The sequence below is a fragment of the Gossypium raimondii genome, chromosome 7 (assembly GCF_025698545.1).
Source record: "Gossypium raimondii isolate GPD5lz chromosome 7, ASM2569854v1, whole genome shotgun sequence".
Classification (NCBI taxonomy): domain Eukaryota; kingdom Viridiplantae; phylum Streptophyta; class Magnoliopsida; order Malvales; family Malvaceae; genus Gossypium; species Gossypium raimondii.
In genome coordinates this window covers 17,509,286-17,529,715 of record NC_068571.1, presented here as the reverse complement: position 1 = coordinate 17,529,715, position 20,430 = coordinate 17,509,286, and the positions used below count along the sequence as shown (strand labels likewise).

General features: G+C 32.3%; 1 pseudogene; it reads right to left on the bottom strand.

The window, feature by feature from the left end:
- Nucleotides 1-1,711: 1,711 nt before the first annotated feature.
- LOC105763497 (UTP--glucose-1-phosphate uridylyltransferase-like) lies at nt 1,712-10,863 on the bottom strand (annotated as a pseudogene).
- Between the last annotated feature and the right edge of the window lie 9,567 nt (nt 10,864-20,430).

Genomic DNA, 20,430 nt, shown 5'->3' with positions numbered 1-20,430 from the left:
TATCTTATAGAGGTTTGGGAAGACTTCGGGCCATAGGGTTAATAAATCAAAGTCCCAAGTCTTTTTTTCATCGGCGGTGAAAACAGAATTAGCAGAAAAATAACAAACATTCTTAGCTTGGAGAAGGTCACCGACTTGGGTAAATATCTTGGTATCCTTGTGTTTCATAAAAGAGTATCTAATGCTACTTATTCTTTCATCATTGAGAATATTAGGAAGCATCCAAATGGACGGAATGCTAGATTGCTATCACTTGCGGGACATGTTACTTTAGCGAAGTCGGTGCTCGTGGCCATCCCATGTTATTTTATGCGATCTGCTCTCCTTCCAAAAAGAGTGTGTTGAGAAATGGGATGTTGATCAAAAAGTTTATATGGGGTGCTCCGAACGACAAACGAAAATATTGTTGATTGGATGGGACAAAGTCTAGTTACCAACAAATAGAGGTGATCTTGGGTTTAGACACATAAACAGCTAGAATAAAGCATTCATGCTGAAGTTGGGAATAAATCTCATTAATAAGGTGGATGATCTTTGGGTGAAAGTACTGCAAACTAAATATAGGGTGGTGGATCGGTTTTCACAATGTATTTTTGTGAGTTATAGTAGTTATGTATGGAGATCTTTGATGAGTGTGTGGGAAACTTTGAGGGAAAATGTAGCGTGGAGGATTGGCGATGGACGTGATGTGAAATTCTGAACTGATTGGTTCAGAGGTTTGAGACCTCTTATTAATTATTGCACAAAAGCGCAACCATCATTCCTGGATGCTTTGATTTATGGATGGTGACGAACGATGGGAACTGGAATTGGTATTGTTTCTTGGGAGAGTTGTCAGTAGATATTATCCACTTTTTTTTTGAATCAAAGCCAAACATGGACACATGTGTGAAAGATAGTTGTATATGGAAGGCTTTGGGTTCGGGCAACTTCACAATGTCCAAGGGATATCAAGCGCTTCATCAAGAATCATGGCTGGAGGAAAATGATATGGAAGGTCCAGGCACGACAAAGGATTCGGCAATTTCTTTGGTTATGCTTGCATCACAGGAGAAAGGGGGGTTCCAGAGTTGGTAATGGAGATATGAAGGTGGATGACGGAAGATTGGAGGCTAAACTTCAGGCATGTGCCACGAGAGGCAAATAAGCCAGCAGATGCTCTGTGAAAGGTGGCCCAAAGATATGCAGTAGGGTTCACATTTTTGCACAACCAATTCTGCAGGTGGAATAGATCATTGCGGGAGGACAGAGCCATACGATTTAATGTGTAATTTCTGGTTGAAGTTGAAAAGTTTAGCTTTCTTATGTAACCAAAAAAAAAGTAGTAGTAATCATTTTAAATGATAAATGTAATATGGTTTTTAAACGCCATAGATCTCAAATATCAAATACTAAATGTAAACTTAGGTGGTTTTGATTTGAAAAGTTGGTTTAAAAAGATAATTTCAATTTGGATTGATTAAAATTCAAGATGCAGTAGTGAATATTCCATGGTTGATGGGTACCATATAACATTGTTAGATTTGATAAAATAGTATATGAATCAAAATGATGTGGTTGCTTAGCTAAAACAGAGTAATGCTAACGTCAAAAGGTAGAAATAAGAGCAGGGAAGAAAACAAAATCAGTTAACAGAAAATAGCCCAATAATATTGTTTTTTATTCACTCTCAGTGAAACTATGGCAGACCAGGAACTCTGGCAGTGAACTCTCAGAGATCTTCGGGGCCGTTAATTTCCTACGGTTAAAAATCATTCTCAATTACAAAAAACAAACCAAACCAACCCCATCGTGTTAATATTCTAATGATGTCTTTACCTTATCTTCAATTACTTTTTTATCAGGAATCTGCAACTTTTCCCCAGGTTTTGCAGCAATACTCACTTTACCCTGGAGAAAGATTGAAGCATGATAACAGAGCTTCGAGATAACCTATGTCTGCTGTAAATTTGTACATGATATGCATGCTTAAAGCTAAGAGCATCCATAAAATACCTTGAGAACAACTCTAGATCCAAACTTTACCTCCCCAGTCACTTTAAGGCTATCAAGTTCAATGATGCTTGGCATTGTCTTGAATCGAGTTAAGAAGTCAGTCGGTTATTGAGAAAATTAAATTATATATGTCAAGATCATTATGGGAATAGCATTGATCTATATTTAAAGGAAGATAGAAACCTTAAAGAATTCAGACCCAAATTCAACGACTGGGTCTAGAGAATTTGCTTTAGATTTTCTCTTGAAAACGTAGCCAACTAGGGTATAAATGTCACACTGCAAAAGGAAAATTTATATGAGGACATGTTGAAGGAGTTTGATATTGTGAAGGGGGAAAGAATATAAGCGGATAAAGAAACAAATCTACCGTAGTCCTCAGGGGAAGGTATCGTGCTCGCGGTACATTGATACCAATAGCACGATCAAAGAACTTGTTCACACATGCAAAAAATAACACAATTAGGCCCCCCTTGTTTCAAAATTTTAGTCCAATAACCGGTATAATTTATACCTTAATTGCATCACCAGCCACTGTTTCAAATTGAACAACTTTGGTTCCTTGGACCTCCTACAATTATTTGGAAGTCATAAATGTATTTGAAGCAACATGTATAGAAGAGAAAAAGATACAAACCTTTGGATTTTCAAAGATGTGCAACGTAAGTGCATCAGCGTCCGTAAGCCTTTTAATTGCGTTTAGGTCCATCCACCTGTATCGTAAACCATTAGTTCTAAACTGATATGCAGTTAGGAAGCGTCTTCTTTCATAGTATTAGTATGGGAAGGTTTAAGTTTTTCCGCTGAATCGAATTCCTTGACCTGTTACAAAGTCATAATCATGTCAACCTCAATGAGTAATGCACAACAAAAGTCAGAGAAATTTTTTTGAAGAAATGAATAACAAAATTTTCAGTTCAAACAAAAAATCTAAAATATTAAAATATCCTATCTGACATACCATATTTTAACTCAAGAAATAAGTAATGAATAATTAAATCCTAACCATTATTTACAAAATTAATTATATAATAAATCTATTAAAGGTTTGATTCGAATAATAAATTGAAAGGGATGAATATTAAGGTCTCTAGGTTCAAACCCTGTCACATACATATATGTTTTTAGATGGAATAATAAATATTTATATCTTTTATCAATTTGATTATTATTTTAAGCTAAAACTGATCATTAACTTTTTAAAAGAGTCAAATTATTATTTTAATGAAATGGTAATTTAAACTTTAATTTTTAACGTGACATCATGCTAATAGTCCATGTGTACTTCTTGCGACATAACATTATTTGTATTATCGTCACATCAACAAATAATTTAAAATTATAAAAAGTATTTAAAAATGAAAAATCAAATTATAAAAAAAAATTCAAAGAATTAGCCTGAAGTACTCGTGATTTTCATGCGAGCTACCATATTTAAAAAGTTAACGTTTTAATTAGTATTTCCATTAGAAAAAACAACAACTTGTCTGATATTTGAACGGTTAATGGTCATATTCAATTATTTTTAGAGGGTTGAGAGTCGAATTTAGCTAAAAAAAAAGTGCCAAATTGACAAAGATGTTGAGGGCTAAATTTATAATTATGTCTATGAAAAAAATATTCCACATTTATATGGATTCCAATCAGGGTAACAGGCTTGATGTTTAAAAATTGTTGAATTTTTTTTGTTTATATATGTTTGAACCAAAGTAAATTAATTTAAAGTTAAAAATAAATATTTTCTACCTTTTCAGTTTTACAAAATATTTTTAGTGAAAATAATGAAAATATTTTTTCATTTTTTTTAGTTTTCACATATTTTCATTTTCAATTTTTTTAATTTTCAATCAAATATATATTTTAAATGTTTTTCATTTTCTAAGAGAAGGAAAACGAAATAAAAAATAGCCTATATTTCTTGAAACCAAACGAAACCTTACTATTTCAAGTTGCGTAAATACAATATGTAGATCCTCTTATATTTATTCTCGGTGTCAATTTCACCGTACTATCTCGATATATTTAGTAAAATTTTGAACATGCATTAATTGTGATTATATCTATAATTGTTATCTTTTAAAAATGACAATCCATATAACAATTCACATGTACTTTTCTTGAATTTTATGAATTTTTATTTTATTTTGAAATTTTCTTAATTTTTTGAATATTTTATAAACTTCAAATTATTTTTGGTATGTCATATAAGATAAATAGTGACATGTTAGCATGAAGTATATATGAATTGTCACGTAGGTTGTCATGTAAATATTGTTAAAAAATTAATATTTTAGTTAGTATTTTCATTAAAAAACATAATTTGACTCTTTTGTTAAGGTTAAGGGTTAAATTTATCTAAAACAATAATTATAAGAATTAAATTGACAAAGATATAAACATAAAAACTAAATTTAACATTATACCTTTGAAAATGTATTGTGAAATATAAGAAAACAATTTTAATATTTCATAATTTACAAATATATTCTTTCCTATGCTAATGTGTTAACAGTTATGTTATCGACAAAAGAACTCATTATTCTTTTGGTGAAAAGTTTCACACTGTTATTTATTATCCTTAATTTAAAAGAAATGTGAAGATTAAATTCATTTAAGATGAGAATACAAGAACCAAAATAAAATTTTATTTGTATAAGTAAATTTGTATTCGAACATGAATATTATATTTTGTATAATGATAAATTTAGTTTTTAACGTTTATATTTTTTTATTAATCTAGCTTTTATTCTTCTTTTAAGTTAAATTTGATTCTCAATTTTTAAGAAGAGTTAAGCTTTTCAAAAGAGTCGAATTATTTTTTATTAGAAATACTAATTAAAACGTTAAATTTTTAAATATTAAAACTTGCATGACAATCCATATGTACTTCGTGCTAACTTTTAAGTTTTTATGAATGTTCAAATTTTTTAAATTTTGGATTTATTATTCTTATAAATATTTTTATAATTTATAGATTAATTGTTGATGTGTAGCATATAAGATAAATAGTGTTAGTACGTGGATCGCCACAAAACATCGTTTAAAAATTTAATGTTTTAGTCAAGATTTTCGTTAAAAAATGATTTTAGAAAATTAATATTCAACTTTAGTTCAAAATAAATTACAAGAGCAGCGTAAGCAGTGAACTAAAACAAGTAAACACAAGTTTAATTCATATAACTTAGAAACCAAAAGACAAAATGCTAAATAAAATAGCTTCTAATAAATGCAAGGGCTAAACTTATTAAAAGCTTTGAAGTTTATGGTTTCTCATACTTATATATTTAGTATTTCGTCATTTTCTAATTAAAGTAATGTCCAACTGAGTTGTGATAATATAGAATGAAAATACATAATTATTATTTTAAGGGTTTAAGTTGGATTATAGAAGATAAAAAGGCTTTGGTGGTGGTTGTAAAAAAGGAAAAGACCTGAAACAGACCAAGGGAAAAATAAAACTACAATCCAAACTCCCAACTAGCTATAATTTGAGCTGTAGCGATTGCCTTAACTTTATATTTGTTGAGTGATTTTTAGTTTACTACTGGTTGATGTGTGACTCACTAATTTTATCAATCACCACATACAGCTTTAGCTTTTTTTTTCACAAAAATGTATAGCGTAATGATAACATCCTACCTAGCAGTCAAATTACCATTTAAATTCTAATATTGAAAAAATAAATATATAGCACAAGAAGCTGAAGTTGGAGAAATGGATGACTTGCATGTTTCTCAGGAACTCGTGCTCTTTGAATGAACTAAATAATATAAATAAAAGGAGTGTTAGTCAATGTCTCACTGTTAACTTTACAAAAGATTGACATCATTATCCAAATGATATTCTTTTGGATTAACAATAACAAGTTGAATTCTAAAAGAAAATAAAGACCTTTCCTTCATATGAAATAAGAGTACCAGTCATTTGGTCATGTGAGGTTTTGGTTGTAAGCTACACAAATACATGTCAAAATAATCATGGAGCAAAATAACAGGGTAATATAACATTTTCTTCCTTTTACCTCCATACAAAATTCCTTCTGGTTTTCGACCATATGCTTTAAGATTCCTATTACCAGTCAAGGACTACAACTACCATAAAAACGTTGGCACCTTTGATGTGTATGTGTGTGAACATAGCCACTAGAATTATGAGTTCATTAGAAATCGGAACAAGGATACTGAAGTCAAGGAGAGCACCTAAGTTGTCTATGTTCGCAAAAAACAAAATCTCCTTTTCCTGCAAACTTAAATGAATTACCAACTAGAATTTCTAATTTTATACATCCAATGTTTTTTTGTGTTTTTTACAGAAAATAGAAAAAAGCATAACCTGTGATATGAATTCATCAAGCATGCCACTATTCCTTAGACATTGGAACTGTCGAAACCATTTTTTTATTTTAAAAAACTGGGATCGACTTTTAAAATGGGAGTCGTCATCGATCTTTTATTGAGGTGTGATCGGATCACCTTGAAAATAATTTTAGGTCTGCGAATTTGAGAAAATAGGTTCGGGAGTCGGTTACGCACGAGGAAGGGTTAGCACCCTCGTGACGCCCAAGATTGGTACCGAATTGATTGTTTAATGTCTTAATGTCAAATTTGAAAAGATTTTAAAAATATGATCCTTTGAAAAGAAAACTCGAATAAAATGAATTGGATGACAAGACATACTCATCTCAAAGAAATAACTGTCACACTCAGTGAGTTAGGGTGCAGCTGTTTAATCTTTGGGATTAAGTTTATCTTTTTAAATTTTAAAATGTATTTCGAGAAGGATATTTGGTTATTTGGGTCAATCGAGAAATCAGAATCCAGTAAGTTAGGGTTCAATTTTTCGTCATTCCTGAACACCGAATATTGCCTTTATTTTAAAATCCTTAATCCGAGATAACAAAATGTTATATCCAGTAAGTTAGGATGAAACATTTTGAATTCCCAACAAGCTTTATTTAAAAATCATGTGGTTTTAAAAGAGATACTCGGCTATTTAAATTCATCGGAAGAATTGAAGCTCAGTAAGTTAGGGTGCAATTCTCTCGAGAGTCGTGAATACCGGGTACTTTGATAAATTGCGAAATAAGATGACTCTAATGCTTTTATTGAAATATATAAAAAATGCAATGATTAAATAAACTATGAATTATGCGGAATTTGAATAGTAAATATACACCGATGAATAAATCAACATAATCAAGTATAATAATAATAGTTTCAATCATACATTGGGCCAATATCAACATTAACATTCAAGAATTATTAATCTAAAAAGGAAATAAAGCGTATTCACAAAATAAAATAAAAAATGAATTCAGGATTCAAAATATATATATATACACAAAATTTTAAAAATAATTAATAAAAAATTTCAAACAATTTAATAATGGAACTAAAAATAAAATGTTTAAGTAAATTCTAAAAAAATGTAAGAAAATAAAAGTGAATAAATTTTAAAATTGATATATGTTTTGATTTATAAGTAAAAAAAACTTAATGTAAATAATAATATATATAGTCATAATATATATAAGTTAAAATAAGTAAGATAGAAACGCAAATTTAAAAGGAATAAAATATTTGTGCATAAAATATTCATGATTTGAAATTAATAACATTATATTATATACATATGTACAATAAAATAATTTTAATATAAATTATATACATATATGAAAGGATCATGAAATGCTATTGTGTGATTTTTTTAAATTCAAATGAATATATATATATATATATAAATGTCCAAAATAAAATATTTGTAGAATTTAAATAATAATATACAAAAACTTAAGATAATAGCATATAATAAAATAATAAAAATCATAACAAAATTAGGTTTATTATTTAAAAAAATAAAGATAATAACAATTGATAATAAACTAGTTAATTTAATAATAAAAAGACAAAACAATGGACAAATTTTGAATTAAAACAAAAATCTTAAGGTAAATTTGAAAATAATGCACAAATGACCAAAATGAGAGCCAATTAATATCAAAAGGACCAGTACAGAAATTTAACCAGCAAATCTTCTTTGGTATATGGATTAGAATCTTCAAAACGGTGCCGTTTCCACACAGATTCAATTGAAACAGAAATCAAATATAGCGTATAAATCAAAATAATAATAAAAGTTAAATTAAAACAAATCAAAACACAAAAGGATCTATGGCGCAAATAAACCATTGAAATAAAATGCGCGGATCCTCCCCTCAGGTCGAGTCACCGCGCGGGTCTAGCCTCCAAATGACACCGTTTTGAAACCATTAAATCGGTATCAAACGGTGACGTTTATTGTTCTGCTTATAGGTTTAAAAAAAACCCTAAAACATCAGAATTATTCATTCTAAAGCTTAAGCAAAAGAAAGAAACTCTCAACGCCGCTTAATGACCATTCGACCGATCTCCGAACCTTCGCCCAATTCCGATTACGACGGAGTGACTGAAGATCCGGTTACAAGTAATCTCTTTGCTTTCTTCTTACTCTTTTTTTCTTTTTTAGCACATAATCAATGAATATTATAATGAAAGAGAATAACCAGAGAAAATGGAAAAATAACTTGGCAATCACCTTTTGAATATTTTTCTTTATTTCTGTATTCAATCTCTCTCCGTGTAAAAGAGCCCCCATTTCAGTGTTACAATTGGCTTTTTATAGCCAAAAATAAAAAATAAAAAATACAGAAAAATCCCGAAAATTTTCTCTTTTCTGTTGCGTTTTCTGTCATTGTTTGTCGCTATGTGTTTGCTGCCTTTGTTGCTTTTGTTGCGTTGCAGGTACGGGTACAGAAGTCGTACGGAGGCCAGCTGGAGGCTCGTGGTGGCGCTATGTGCGTGAGGAGGCTACTGTTGCGGCGCGCACTAGGGCTGAATGCTGCTAGGGTTTGCTACTGTGTATTCTGGTGTTGGGCCATTTGGGCTGAGTTGATTTGCTGGGCTTAGAATCGGGTTTAAGTCAGGCTAGATTAATGGGTTGTTTATATTGGGCTAGGTTAATTGGGTTAGATTTTGGGTCTGTAATTTTGCATTAACCTAGACTTGGACTATGTAAATGGACTTTGAACTTGGTTTTATTTATTTATTTATTTGGATTTTAATATTTGGGCTCGGGCCAGGTAAAATTTGGGTGTTTCAGGAATACTTCACCATGACCAGGAGAATACCTTCATGAACAAAATAGATAAATAAAAATTCTAAATATATAATCAAAAGAGAAGACCCGAAGCAGTTCTCTAAAACCTAATCATTACAGGAAATGAAGATGGATAAAAGAGATGGAATAGAGAAATCTTGTCATTCATGTGAGTGCAAAGATAGAACATTATAGAAACTATTGAGTTAAATCAATCTTACAACTTCATCCACAAACTACGACCATGCAAAATCCATTGAAGAACCTTAGACATCACCATTTAACTTAAATAGTGTACTTGATTCTCAAAATCTCTGACCCTCTTCAACATATTTTGAATGGCTTAAACTACAAGAGTAGCATAAAATCATTTATCATATAATTCTCATAAACTTGTAGCTGAGTTTTGAAAACAACAAAAAAAACTAACAATTCCCTTATGGATTTCTTATGGTGTGAACAACTTCAAACTTTCGATATTGCCAAGTTAGCACAGTGTTAAAAGGTAAATGATTCAAGTTAAGCGAAGAGGTTAAAAAAAATGAAAATTATCCACATGTGATTCCCAGCTGATACTGAAGCCGTATGTTATGGAATGGGACTAGGAGATGATATTAAAAATGTTTTTACCATCCATCCTTGCCAGTCTCGCCTTTGCATGGTAATGGAGTGAAATCTTCAGCAGCTATACAAGGATATTAGCTCTATGCAAATACAAGAAAATGATGTCTTGTTATGAAATTGGAGAAGTTAGAAAATTGATATCACCAACCTGAAGAATATTGTAAATCTGGACGTTTGAACGGACCCACTTATCGAGGTGCTGCATTGTCTAAGAAAAGAAACGAAAAGAAAAGAAATTGTTAAAATTATATAAAAATGGAAACCTTCAATGTTTCTACATGGGTATTGAATGAGTTCAGCAGAACCAAGGGAACATTACATCCGTATTTCCAATTTAAATTCTGAACAAAAGCAAATAGAAAACAAAAGCAAACTGTTACATCCATTGGGCTATATCAGAAAAGAAAGGAAATTTACAACTTATGAGGGGAGAGGAGGGAAGATACATGACCTCAATCTGAATAGCAACTAGCTCAATGAAGTTGTAGTTATGGCGAACTTCAATGAGAGATCGGTTATGATTTTGTGTGTTGACCAATGCATATATATTTTTTGATTTACAAATATATAAAGAGGAAAAGCACGAGCATACTTAGGACCATCACTTCCTATAGCTGTCCCCAGATCTCCATTAAGCCTTAAGACAACAAGTTTGTCCAAAAGCCTCCTAGTTTCAGTTGCATCTGCTTTTAAATTCAAACACAGATTGAGATTGAGATTGAGATCAAATCAAAGAGGGGATAAAATGATATAAGTTGTTTACCATCGAGAAATGGAGGTAATATTTGATAAGGAACAATCATCTCATATTCAGTCGGTATTTCGACCTTACTCCATTCTATCTGTGGTTCTTCTTCACTTTTTATGAGATTTTCAAAATCAGAGTTTGAAGCTTACATAAGTAAATGAAAAGAAATATATAATAATACTTGAGATGGCGAGAGACAAGGTTGATGAATCTGCTTTTGTCATCTTCGCTGCGAGGGAATCAAAGATTGGTGTTATTCTTGTTTGGTTAATATAATAGTTAAGTGCAGATAAGGGAAAAGAAGTTAACTTGATTTGAGAGAGAGAAGCGATGGAAGATTTGAGGTGGTTGAGTTTTGCCATTAGGTTGCCAATGCGCTGACGGCTCCGATTTACAAGGCCAAGTCTGAAGTTGCTCTGCTCTTCACAAATGATGAAAAGAATGAACCCAAAATAGGCAATGCACATCCCATATATGTAGACACTTGCAAATATTTAGTTATTATCTCTCACTGAAATACGCATATGATTGTAACAAACTTGCCTTTTTCTTTTAAAATTTGTATTTAATACATTATCAAACTGTACCATATAGTATCACTTATTAATGACTTCATTCTTTTTTATTTAATCCATACATGCCTGTAATTTTCTTTACTTTTATTCAACATTAGTCGACCGAGACATGTAATAATAATAGTAAGTAAAAATGACGTTGAGAAATAGAAGCATGAACCCCGTCTACTTTGACAATATGCTGAATAAAAGAGAATTCGCGTCATTCAAATGTTACGGGCTAGAATTTTAGTCTTGTAATCTGTGCGGCCTTAGATGATTTTTTAGATCAAAATTCGCTTAAGTCAACCTAACTTTCATAAAGTAAGAATCATCGCTAAAAATTCTCTAAGGCACCGATATTAAAGTGGAAACAACTCAAAACAAAAGAGCAATAAAAGAACAGAAAAGTCACAAGAAACCAAAACATGCCAAATGTTTGAGTAAGTGCTTTCAAAGTATTCTATTACTAAAGAAATAAAACAAAGAAAAACTTCTATTTATAGTTGAGTTCTCCCAAAATCAACGGTACATATTGAGTTACATTGACAGTCAAGATTAAAACCTATTTACAATTGAAATTCTTAAGGATTGACTCAATCCTTTAATATTACAAAATAATATCCTATCAAAATACAAATCTTCTAATATTACTTTCCTTATTTACCATTGTAGCCCTAATTTTCCTTCAATGCTTCACTAGGTCATCAAGTAGATATGTTTCTCCACATATTCCACGAATCGGGTCAGTTCAAGTGGGTCAGATAAAACCCATTTAATCAATTGACCTCTATGGGATGATCTTTGTGCATTCATCACGGGCTTTGATCCACGGCTTGTAACATAAAGTGGTGAATATGTTCTCTTCTCAGAAAAGGAATTGGGAAGGAATAAGGATTGGTTTCGTCGGAGTGATAAATATGGAGTAGTCTTATCATAGGTGGCCAACTTGGTGTGGCTCAAATTGGATTAGGTTTGGGAAAAAAACTTTGCCCTTGAAGGTTTTTAATTAAATAATTTTTAAAATATTTTTATTTTAAATTTAATTATAAAATATATAAAGATTAAGGTAAACTATACAAATAGTCACCTAACTTGTAGGATTTGGTGTCTTAATTGTACTATATTTGTTTTGTATACTTGTATTTTTCAAATAAATTGGTTTAATAATGTCCTCAATGATTTTTGCACGTAAAGAAAAATAGAAGTAAATATTGACTCACTAGTATCTAATGTTTAACGAATACTATGCAGTATTGTGTGGCCAAATCATAATTGTAACACCCTATACCCAACCCGATTGTTGGGTCTGAGCACTTAGTGTTGCAATTAACTCGAGTCATTTAGTCGAAGTTCTAACTTAATTTATTTACAACTTAAACATTCACCAAAAAAAATTGTATTCAACTTTGCCACATATTTATACTCTAAAAGAAGTATGATTAGAAACAGAATTAAAAACTGAGCTACAATTAAAACTTTCTACAAGTTCTAGGGTTCTTACATTTGAATCTCAATTTTGGGCATAAGTAATTAAATTACATTGACTTAAAGTTTAAGACGTCTCTGAACACACTAGATAAATCCTGAGGTGTAGCCTCTAAGGATGCCCTACTATACACATGAAACAACTTCAACACCTAAAGCTGGAATTTGGTAGTGTCTGGCTTGGTCCATTCCATAACTACTCTGACTACCTCTAAACTTGCATCAAAGAACCACTCATAAGTTCGGTGAACTTAGTGAGATTCATTATATTTATTTTTAATGAATAAATTGTATCAACACGAAAATAAAGATTTGGGTGTGCCAAAGCAACTCCCTTAGTTACTCGTAACCTTCACAGTCTACTGGCTCATATGACGCCCCTGACTGAATTGGGCAAATCGTTGGTAGACACACCAGGACGATTTGATATTTACTTCTTCTTGCCTCTTTATGAAACTTTCCATTTTCTCACACTCTTTTTTATTCCCTTTTTACCTTTTTTTTTCTAGTTTAGCCCATTAAGGAATTGTTGGATTTGGTGACCTAAGTGTAGTATTTTCGTCCAAGTACACTTGTAATTTTTCGACCAGATTGGTTAATAAAAACTATTCATGAATTACATTAATACTTTGTATATTGTCCTCGCATGGTTTTTGCATGCAAAGCAAAATGGAAGCAAATGTTGCTTACTGGTTGTCTAATGTTTAACTAATATTAAGCGGTATTAAGTGGTCGGATCGTAATACAGAAAGACAACTTGTATTAGCAGATGAACCTAAACATGTCCTTTGTCTAATAAAAAATGAGCAAACCAATTGAAAGACTAATATGTTTTCTATCAAGTCTAATTGGGGAGATGTCTTGTCTTGCGCATCGGAGTAGATAACTCCCAGAAGATAGCGAAATAGATGTGACTAAATAGACTGACAATACATCGGACAGATCCTAAGCAGAATAGATCTTGAATCCATTTATGGACCTATTCACTTGTCACATTCATAGTGTGACATACCTAAATCCTGAGTGGATGGCAAACTATGTATGCGTGACTCGTACACTTTGATGTAAGTAAAAGCCTTAGTTCAAATAAATAAGGAACTGAAAGCTGGTGCATCGGGTGTACGACTTCTGCAGTATGTAGCGTCATTCACAACAGTGAAATTCATATCCCGAGACAAGGGTAAATGATATCTCTCACTGGCATTACATGGTTGATGAAAAGTAATTACGGCCACAGGTCGTTTGTCTGTGTGATGAATGACTTGATTACTATTTGATAGTAATTGACTTTTCATGAAGGAAGATGTAATGATTGCCATGAGATAAAATAGGATTATATTGGGAGAGCGGATATTATCCCAAAGAGATCAAGGATATCTTATGAGGGCAACACACTTATAACAAGGTCATTGGACAAGTACTAAGTAGTTGCTTTAGTTGCTTTCGTAATGGCATGTCGTTAGAGAGAGTCCAATCACGATACTATCTTGGAATGACTTCGTGAATAAATGCGTTTATAATTAATAGGCAAAAAGTTGGAACTTAATTATAAATAATTTGATCCCTAATTACACATATCCAATAGGTCCCTCCGCTAGCTCGTTGAAACTAGAAATGAATTGTGTGTTTGAATAGAAATAAACGGAATGAATAGGAAAAGAGAAATGAAAAAATTCAGGGATGACCATGGTTTTTTCTGAAATGAAAAAAATGGAATCATTTGGAAATGAATGGATGCTTCCAAAATGGAAATGAAAATGGAAATGATTCATTTGCAATTCTATATGGATTACTTAAAAATTATCGGAATAATGAGTTTATGTTTTTGAGCTATTTTAAATCCTGAAAATGAAAACAAATCATTCAATCATAGTGAACATGTTGAGTTGTGAAATATTAAACATATTTTCTTGATATTTTACTAGGGTAAAATCGTCAAAATTTTACTAGGGGTAAAATAGGGATGAGAATATTGTTTAATATAAAATATTAAAGTTTATTTTGGGAAATAGAAAGTTCGAATCAGGTTGGATCACATTACAGAGTACTAGGTCAAAAGGCTCAAGAAATACTTGTAATTGGACCCTGTGCGAGAGAAAGGCCCAAAATCCCTCATATAACATGAAGGGGTGGCAACCCTGGTAGGAATACTAGGGTGTGTCGTCCACCCCACACCTACTCTAAGTAGGAAGTTGTTTTTCTATTTGAAACAAACCACTACAACTCAACAATGGTTCTACCTTCTCTTCTTATAAATAGATGACATTGGTAGGACATAATACATAATTTTGAGAGATTGTTACTCTGCCAAAAAATAAAGAGAACTTATTCTCAACTAATAAATATATTTTTCCAGAATAACAATTCTACCGATTTCTCTTAAAGAAGAGAGAATTTTTGTTTTCACCCTGAATAAAATAGAAATTTTTTTTCTAGTTCTATGTTTCGATCCCACACTCGAAGCAGTTTGTGGTACGAGATTAGAGGAGAAGATAATTTGGTTGAAAGTCGGGAATAACAAATATCCGCTAAGTCAAAAACACAGGTATGATTTTGGTTAGCGTTTATTGCTATAAATATCATAAATCAAGTCAGTTTTCAAATTTTTAATTTTCTACTGTGCAAGAAAATCGTTTTCAAACTAAATTTTTTTCTAGTAATTGGTTTCAAGATCCAGTTTGTACTATGTTTATAGTGTAAACCAAGACCGAATTTCTCTTTTCATCTTGTGCAATTGATATTTGATAAGATGTGACATTCTTGTAATTATTCGCATGTTTAAGGAATATATGGGAATGAATGTGGTATTATATATTTGTTATATAATTGTTATTTTTTGCCAAGGTTGTGGTTCTTAGGAAATAGATTGTGGACTATCATCTTCATGTAGGATTATTTTTTTTTATATAGAATTCTTGTGAGCCAGAGCCGAAAACAGACATAGGACTTAAATGTAATTTTTCTCAAAAGGAGTCCATGACGAGGTAAAGATGGAGGAATGGTGGTTGAAGACACAATAAATATATTGTGGTGGAAAGCTATGTAATTTTTGGTTTTTCATTTATTTTCTAGAAATAGAACCATGGAAGCCTTGGCTAGCAATTTTATTTTAATTACTGATATCCTTTTATATTTGTTTAGTATTTGTTAAAGATATAATTGTGATATATATGTATGAGATGATTCACAATTCATCGATTAAAGATAAGAAATGTGATAATGAGAAAATACATGTGTTGTATTGTTCCATTCACTTCTTTGGGTTATTCGATTGCTGTGAAAACTGTGGTAATGAGAAAGTGTATGTCTAGGATTTGCTCTGGCAAGGAAATACTTGGTTTTTAAGTAGTCAAATATGACTCACCTTCCTTTCTTGGGACACTACCTGGTGCATGGTTTATACTCACTTTTTAGAGTTTTTCCCTTAAAAGAAAAATCGTGGAGAGTCAAAATTGTTGATTTTGTGAATAAATAAATGTGAATATTATAAAATTGAAATAGCATGTCACGCATATATGAGATTAGAATGCCATATAGTTTAGGAAAGAATTCCACATATACTTTTCATGCATATATTAATCATTCATGGTTAAAAACCTTACATGTTTTTAAAATATTGAGTGGGGGAAAGTCCCTAAACAAGACCTATGACCTCCATCAATGATCTCTTATGATGGCATGGCAAGTGCACTACCCCATAGTAGGATTGCTATGTGGATTTCACTGAGGCGATTTCCTAAAAGAAAGAATAATTCTATTGTGGTCAAATGATAATTGGACCGACCCTTGTGGTAAGCATTATCATGCGATAGGTCAAGAAATTCTATCTTCAAAACAAGACAACTAGTCAAAGCATGCTACTCGGTAAGATTGTCCAACAATGACTTATTTGTGGTGCATGATGCGATAGGTGTTGTGTTGATGGTTATACACTCAAGATCTTCTACTTAAGTAACTTCCTACGGAGCTCTACTTAAGTTAGAATGATGCCAAACGTCACACGATTATTAGTACGTGTGAATGCCTAAGGAATTAGGTTCATGTACTAATTGGATAGAAATCCATATTCTTACTAGTTGGTCGGGATCACCCTACAGTTGCTTGATTCAATGGGTGTGAGAATTATCGTTGCAACAAATTACAATTTTTTCCAAGGTTTAATGTAAGACGCATGCATCATCTTAATGCATATTGTAGTGTTGCAAAAAATTTTCAAACATTTGCTTATACCAAGATATTAAAAAATGCATATTTTATTTTCAATTTGAAATTGGTACCTACTCCCTTATTGAACATACTCACTAAAAATAAACTGAATAGAAATAACTATAAGAAACGGAAAATGAACCTAATAATTGTCCTGAGTTGTGAGAAACTTAAAACAGTTCTTGATACTAAGTGCCCTCCAGCCACTCAAGTTAAGGCTAGAAAACGCTTAGAAGAGTTTGATGAGATAACTTGTTGCTATATGCTGGCAAGCATGACTAGCATTTTGTATACACAGCTGGAGAGCTATAAGACTGCTAAAGTGATTCTAGATAAGCTAGAAGATATGTTCGGAGGCCAAGCTTTCTTGGCTCGACAATCTTTCATAACTAGCTTGATGAATGCCCAGCAAAAGCCCATCATTCCAGTCAAACACCATATGATCACTCTTATGGGATACTTTACTTAGGCTGCAAACAATGAGGCCAATTTGGGCCAAAACACTTAAATTGAGATGGCGTTCAAGAGCTTATCCAAGTGTTTTGTTGGCTTTCAAGCCACATATAACCTTGGAAAAAAAATCCTAACGCTTACACAACTCATGAAGGAGTTACAATCTTATTAGTTGATGTTGAATGGCGATCTGCCTGATACGATTACGCCCGAGAACGCCCTTGGTTCAGCTCACAAAGCAAGGCTCGCCATCTTTGCAAGCTCGAACCTGCTCAATGAAGCTCAATTCGGCTTGATGATAGCTCATTGAGCTAGATTCTATTTTTTTATTTAATTTTATTTCATGCATTTTAGGTTGCTGGAATAAAACATTAATTAAGATTAGTTATTTTAGTTATTATGGTTTAAGTCTTTAGTTTGTGTCATAAATTAAGTAAAGTTTAAATATGCATTAATCTGAACATCTTTAATGTGTCTTGAGTTTATTAATTGTGTTTTATTTAGTACAACAAATTAATATGTCTTAAGTCTATTAAATATGTTCTAATTAGTACAGCTTTTTAATGTGTCTCCAGCTAATATTTAAGTGGTGGTTATAAATGTTTCGTAGTTAATGTTGTGTCTAGGACAAATTTATTTCATGTTGCTATGTCCAGCAGAATTTAATGCTACTGATTAAATGTGTCTCAAAGCTGCTTTAATTAACGAATTTAATGTGCAGATGCATGCTTGGGCGACATTAATGGTGCTGAAGACTTCTCCTATTTCCAAGCATGGGACGACATTAAAGTGGCTGTTGCATTCTTCTCCCCATGCAAGGGACGGAATTAAAGGAGCTGTTGATTTAGTTTTTCCCAAACACCTTTTTCGTGCACAGCAAAGGACACATGAATGTGGACTTGCATTCAAGATGAAGGCCGCTGATTGCTATTCTCCAAACACCTTTTTCGTGGAGAGCAATGGCCTTATGCCTTGTACACTAAACCATTTAGCTTGCAATTAAGTTCACACCAATTAGTGTTGTCATCAATCCGAGAACTAGATTCAAGGAGCAAGAAACCGAAGCAACCCTTTTCGTTTGAGCTCACCTAGGAGCCTTTTCGTGGAGACAAAAGAACATGACTGTTCACATTGAATTCGACAGCCCCTTTTTCCTTTTCCCAAGCAACCCTTTGTGCATACATTAATGTGCAGCCACCACCTGATACGAGTCACAAAGGCACAACCCAAGCCCAAGAACGTAATGGGCTCAAATTACCACAAGGCCCAATAACGAGATCAAAGGCCCGACAAATGTGTTCCAAACTAAATGGGACCATTCAAGAGTTTGTGAGCAAGGCCTTAGATGCATACATGAAAGAACAAGAAAATCAAGATTCACTTTCTTGTTTTCAAGAAAATCAAGAAACCGAATCTTGGTCCAATTTTGCTATTTGGAGCGATTTCAAGAATCGAGAAAATCAAGATTTTAAATCTTGGAAATCTTGGTCAAAGAAACCGAATCTTGCAGCCAAAACGAATTGGATCTCCGTTACGAGCATCAACGACCCAATTTCGGTAAAAGACGGATCACAAGACCAAATTCTTGAAGGCGAGGCCCAATAAGCAAATTCCCAGCCCAATCAAGAAATCCATACATACTTAGTTGAAAATCAGGCCAAAATGTCAAAGGGCCCAATTTGTAAACATTTTATTTGTTAATTTAATTTTTAGGCTCTAGAGATATTACATGTTAAATTCGGCCCAAAACAACCCATTTAAGTGTTAGGCCGAAATTCTTTTATTATTTTTATTATTTAGGGTTAATTTTTAAGTTTTCTAATAAGGTTAGGATTAGTTTGAGGCCTATATAAGTGATGGCCAGCCACCCCCTTGTATTAATTAGTCAATACATTAAAATTTTTGTTTTGTTAAAGTGCAGAATTTTCTTTGGGGTTTTCTCCAAGAATTCTCTCTTGAGCTTTCTTTAAAAGTTGTTTTAACAATCTTGTGATTGTGGGAGCCATCTTCAACCTTCTTCTTGCCATTGATATTCTTTGGAGGGGAGATTAGAGCCGTTTGAAGGGATTTGTGAAGTCTTTCGGGATTTCAAGGATATTTAGGACTTATCTTTTATTTCTTGCTATTTCGATTTCTTTATTTATTTTCTCTTGTGTCAATTCTTTATCTCATTTGTTTTATGTTATTCTTGTGTTTTTCCAGCCATATTCCAACTCAAAAAATCGATTAATTCTTCCTTCGTTGGCAGGAAGAAGTCGTCCTCAAAAATCCCCAAATTCTAGGGTTTGGTCGATTGGGTTATAATCTGTTTGGGGGTCAATCGGTTGCTGGAATTTGGAAAAATCATCTTGGGTGTTCAATTAGACCGAATCGCATCCTTTATTCACTTCTTGAATCGTTCAATTCCATTGTTCTCTTTCTTTGTTTCTTGCTGCTCCTTTAATTGAATTTGGGAATTTTAAATTCAAATCTAATTCGGTTTAATCTTAATCTTTGTTTTTGTTTTCAGATCTGTTCGTCTAGGACCTTTCGTAGGAGTTTCTCGTGACTTGGCAACTCGATCTTGGTCCGCGCGCAACCCTCTATCACCACCATTACTTCAAGTGCATGGATAGGATCTTGAACAACTTTCTTCCTAGCTAAGGATGAATGAACGGATTTAAAAAGCTAATATTGGCTGTTCGGCTGAAGTGAAGAGTTTAAAGCATTTTATTCATCATTCTAGAACAATATTAATGACTGATTTGTGGCCATTTGTTTTACCTTAGTTTGTCTATAAATACTTTGGTTATAAGCTTTGTAAAGGTTAGACAATTTGTTACTCACTCTTTATGAATTATACAACAATTGAGAGTTTATTCTTATGGCGTCAATCTGATTCATTTGAACTTATCACTCAATCTCAGGTGTGGCGTTCACTTTGATACCTGTGGTTCCTATTTCCCTATAGATAATGGGTCAAGGTTCTATCATCTACTTCGCTCTTAAGTGTCAATATAAGATTCGAGTCAATACTCATCTATAGTATTGGTTCTTTCTTCAACCTTGAGCCTTTCTTTTCCATCCAAATTTATCAACTTAAAAATAACCTTATTTCTTTATTTAGCCAAAACTATAAACATATAATATCTAACATACTCCAAACTCCTTGTTTAAAGCCCATACTTAGCCGATTTCAACCCCAACTCCTAGAAGAATGATACTTCTCCATTTTACGATCGGGCACAT